General features: G+C 51.6%; 1 non-coding gene across 1 annotated transcript in view; it reads left to right on the top strand.

Moving 5' to 3' along the window:
- The first annotated feature begins 4,363 nt into the window (after positions 1–4,363).
- The window catches only part of LOC124578154, a 1,910-nt gene continuing 1,273 nt past the window's right edge, over positions 4,364–5,000 (top strand). Inside the window, exon 1 of the ribosomal RNA XR_006972688.1 lies at positions 4,364–5,000. This exon is cut by the window's right edge and continues 1,273 nt beyond it. This is a non-coding gene — a ribosomal RNA (small subunit ribosomal RNA).

Here is a 5,000-nt window from a genome sequence, read left to right as displayed (position 1 = left end):
ATCATTTGCCATACACCGGTGGAAGCTGCCGAGACGAGTAACTACATAGCGGGCTCGCCGTGTCACTAATGTACAGAGATACAACAGTTTCGACTGGAACCGGATTAAACGTATACACGGCGCTGATTAGTAATAGATAGAGCCATCAGAATACAGATAATGTATACAACTGTCCGTATACATGCTGAAAGACTCTGCTCACAATCACAACCACACGTCAGCCACACACCCTTATCACGCACTACTCTCTGCCTGTAACACGCACACAGACAATATGTAAGCACCAGCATGGAACAACACCCAGTGCATCCTCTCCGCCACATTAGACAATCCACACTGTCATAACCAGACTGGGAGGTCCACTCAGAAAACAGAATATCCCACCCACCCGACAACCACCATTGCTCAGCCAAGCCACCAACACCCACACATGTCCTACACAGGGGTGCACCCAACATCACAATACTGCCTCCTCTCACAGCACACAAACAATGGCAGGAATGAAAGACACAGGTCTGCCACAAGCATGGAATGAGAGCGCCGCCTGTCATGAGCCAAAGGTGCATCCTGACGTGGCAAATCAGATGATGCCGCAGGCATCCACTTACTATAATCACAATCAACAAACCGGCCGCCCCGCCCCGCCCCCCATTAAACCTTTCCTTACAACAATGTGTACCTTAACCTAACCTATATCGTACCGTAACCTAACCTATATCGTACCGTAACCTAACCTATGTCGTACCGTAACCTAACCTATGTCGTACCGTAACCTAACCTATGTCGTACCGTAACCTAACCTATGTCGTACCGTAACCTAACCTATGTCGTACCGTAACCTAACCTATGTCGTACCGTAACCTAACCTATGTCGTACCGTAACCTAACCTATGTCGTACCTTAACCTAACCTATGTCGTACCTTAACCTAACCTATGTCGTACCTTAACCTAACCTATGTCGTACCTTAACCTAACCTATGTCGTACCTTAACCTAACCTATGTCGTACCTTAACCTAACCTATGTCGTACCTTAACCTAACCTATGTCGTACCTTAACCTAACCTATGTCGTACCTTAACCTAACCTATGTCGTACCTTAACCTAACCTATGTCGTACCTTAACCTAACCTATGTCGTACCTTAACCTAACCTATGTCGTACCTTAACCTAACCTATGTCGTACCTTAACCTAACCTATGTCGTACCTTAACCTAACCTATGTCGTACCTTAACCTAACCTATGTCGTACCTTAACCTAACCTATGTCGTACCTTAACCTAACCTATGTCGTACCTTAACCTAACCTATGTCGTACCTTAACCTAACCTATGTCGTACCTTAACCTAACCTATGTCGTACCTTAACCTAACCTATGTCGTACCTTAACCTAACCTATGTCGTACCTTAACCTAACCTATGTCGTACCTTAACCTAACCTATGTCGTACCTTAACCTAACCTATGTCGTACCTTAACCTAACCTATGTCGTACCTTAACCTAACCTATGTCGTACCTTAACCTAACCTATGTCGTACCTTAACCTAACCTATGTCGTACCTTAACCTAACCTATGTCGTACCTTAACCTAACCTATGTCGTACCTTAACCTAACCTGTATTGCGCCTTAACCTAACCTGTATTGCGCCTTAACCTAACCTGTATTGCGCCTTAACGTAACCTGTATTGCGCCTTAACGTAACCTGTATTGCGCCTTAACGTAACCTGTATTGCGCCTTAACGTAACCTGTATTGCGCCTTAACGTAACCTGTATTGCGCCTTAACGTAACCTGTATTGCGCCTTAACGTAACCTGTATTGCGCCTTAACGTAACCTGTATTGCGCCTTAACGTAACCTGTATTGCGCCTTAACGTAACCTGTATTGCGCCTTAACGTAACCTGTATTGCGCCTTAACGTAACCTGTATTGCGCCTTAACGTAACCTGTATTGCGCCTTAACGTAACCTGTATTGCGCCTTAACGTAACCTGTATTGCGCCTTAACGTAACCTGTATTGCGCCTTAACGTAACCTGTATTGCGCCTTAACGTAACCTGTATTGCGCCTTAACGTAACCTGTATTGCGCCTTAACGTAACCTGCATTGCGCCTTAACGTAACCTGTATTGCGCCTTAACGTAACCTGTATTGCGCCTTAACGTAACCTGTATTGCGCCTTAACGTAACCTGTATTGCGCCTTAACGTAACCTGTATTGCGCCTTAACGTAACCGATATTGCGCCTTAACGTAACCTATATTGCGCCGTAACGTAACCTATATTGCGCCGTAACGTAACCCACATTGCCCCTTAACGTAACCCACATTGCCCCTTAACGTAACCCACATTGCCCCTTAACGTAACCCAACACACGTTGGGCCTTAACCCAACACACGTTGGGCCTTAACCCAACACACGTTGGGCCTTAACCCAACACACGTTGGGCCTTAACCCAACACACGTTGGGCCTTAACCCAACACACGTTGGGCCTTAACCCAACACACGTTGGGCCTTAACCCAACACACGTTGGGCCTTAACCCAACACACGTTGGGCCTTAACCCAACACACGTTGGGCCTTAACCCAACACACGTTGGGCCTTAACCCAACACACGTTGGGCCTTAACCCAACACACGTTGGGCCTTAACCTGCTCTGTAATTGTCATACGACGCGTTAAATTAGTGTAGTGTTGCCTAACTGCAACCCCCGCAATATAGTTTGCTACTCGCACTGCCCGGTCCCCAGTGTATCGCTTCATGTTAAACACCTTGCAGCTATACACTGTAATGTGGATGGCAGCAGGACGTACATGCTCAATGCCCTTTGCAGTTGTTCATTGGCATTTGCAGTTGTTCATTGGCATTCGCATGTGCGAAGCACTTAGCCTACGCTGTGGTACGGCCTGTGTCAACTGTCCGCTGATGTTGTACGTCCAAATCACACACTGTACTGCACATTGGTCCTCATGTACTGAATGATACATCGTGGTACATGTGACCGTACAACGACTGCGCCAACAACGGCGAACCATGCGGTCCAAATGTTGTGCACTCAGCTACGTGTCGTCTCCCTATAAGAGCTGGATTGCAGTGTGGTATGCCCTGGATGGCGATCAGCATGAGCCGTCTGTTGATGTAGTGGCGCGTGTTGTCAGACGTAGTCGTCTCTTCTCACACACCGTGATAGCATGGTGCACTGCGTTCCACATCTGCGACATGCGACAGAGGCCGGTTGACAGTCGTTCGCGCAATGGACATCGCATACGTACGGGGGCCACCTTCCACGTGTTCGCGAAGCGTGCACATGTTGTTGCGTGTATGTGGGCAGACATAGTGTGTCGTGACACCTGACACAGGCATGCAACAATCGTTGAATTTGCAAATGGCGATGGACGCCTACGTTTGCTGGTGACGTTATGCAAATGAACAACTGGTAAACCGTTGTGGTGCGGTTGTTCTCGCTAGAGGTGAATCAGTGATGGCGACGATCGGTTGAGCTACCAACCGGTTGTTCCAGCGATACCCACCATGCCCACGAACGTGAATGGCATCTGGGTGTGAAGCGATACGCGGCGGTGGCTGGGTGGGACCGTCCCCGGCCGGTGAGGGGGGGCCTCCCGGCGTGCTGGCCGCGCGGTGCGTGGGCGCACGCGCTACAGCCGGCTGGTGGGGGCGGCCAGTGGCAGGCGCGCCGGCCGACGGAGGCGGCAGGCGGCGCAGCTGCGCGCCAGCGCACCCTGCACGCGGCGCCGTGCGGCCAAAGTAGGTCCTCGCGGGCCCGGTGCGAAGCGCGGTGGACATCTGCAGTGTGCTGGTCCGATTGAGGACTGTGTGCGCTGAGGATGCGCCGCCGCCCGGCGCTCGGCGCCGCGACGCCGTCTGCTGCTCGGTCGCCTCTGCGGTTCTCGCAGGTGGTTTGTATCGCAGCTGTGCGGACGTGTTGGCGCGTGCGCTGTGCTGGGAGAGTTCGCTTCGGCACCCAAGTGGGGCTTTTGTCCTTCTGTGGCGCTGGCGTTGGAGCTGCCGGTCACCGTAGGTGGCGCGTGTTGTCTCCCGCCGGCAATGCCACGACAGCACGCTCCCGGGCCTCTGTCGGCAGCGGCAAGCTCAGTTGGGAGCACGGGTGGTCGCACCTAAAGCGTCTACTCGCCAAACTCCGGGCGATTGCGCCTCTCTCGAACCCGACCAAGTACTTAGGACGGCGCTGCGCGCCGCCGGGACCTGAGAGGGTTTCGAGGTGTATTGTGCAGGGGAGCTCAGCCTCCTCCTGTTTGCAGAATAATTGAGCGGACGCTTGCGTGTTCGCGCGGGCCCCCGGGACACACTCCCGGGCGGCCGGCTGCTCAGCTCTAGTTGACGCAGCTCCCTGGTTGATCCTGCCAGTAGTCATATGCTTGTCTCAAAGATTAAGCCATGCATGTCTCAGTACAAGCCGCATTAAGGTGAAACCGCGAATGGCTCATTAAATCAGTTATGGTTCCTTAGATCGTACCCACGTTACTTGGATAACTGTGGTAATTCTAGAGCTAATACATGCAAACAGAGTCCCGACCAGAGATGGAAGGGACGCTTTTATTAGATCAAAACCAATCGGTCGGCTCGTCCGGTCCGTTTGCCTTGGTGACTCTGAATAACTTTGGGCTGATCGCACGGTCCTCGTACCGGCGACGCATCTTTCAAATGTCTGCCTTATCAACTGTCGATGGTAGGTTCTGCGCCTACCATGGTTGTAACGGGTAACGGGGAATCAGGGTTCGATTCCGGAGAGGGAGCCTGAGAAACGGCTACCACATCCAAGGAAGGCAGCAGGCGCGCAAATTACCCACTCCCGGCACGGGGAGGTAGTGACGAAAAATAACGATACGGGACTCATCCGAGGCCCCGTAATCGGAATGAGTACACTTTAAATCCTTTAACGAGTATCTATTGGAGGGCAAGTCTGGTGCCAGCAGCCGCGGTAATTCCAGCTCCAATAGCGTATATTAAAGTTGTTGCGGTTA

Source organism: Schistocerca americana, unplaced genomic scaffold, assembly GCF_021461395.2.
Source record: "Schistocerca americana isolate TAMUIC-IGC-003095 unplaced genomic scaffold, iqSchAmer2.1 HiC_scaffold_274, whole genome shotgun sequence".
Classification (NCBI taxonomy): Eukaryota; Metazoa; Arthropoda; class Insecta; order Orthoptera; family Acrididae; genus Schistocerca; species Schistocerca americana.
The sequence above is the reverse complement of the archived record's forward strand: the minus strand, read 5'-3'. Positions and strand labels throughout refer to the sequence as shown.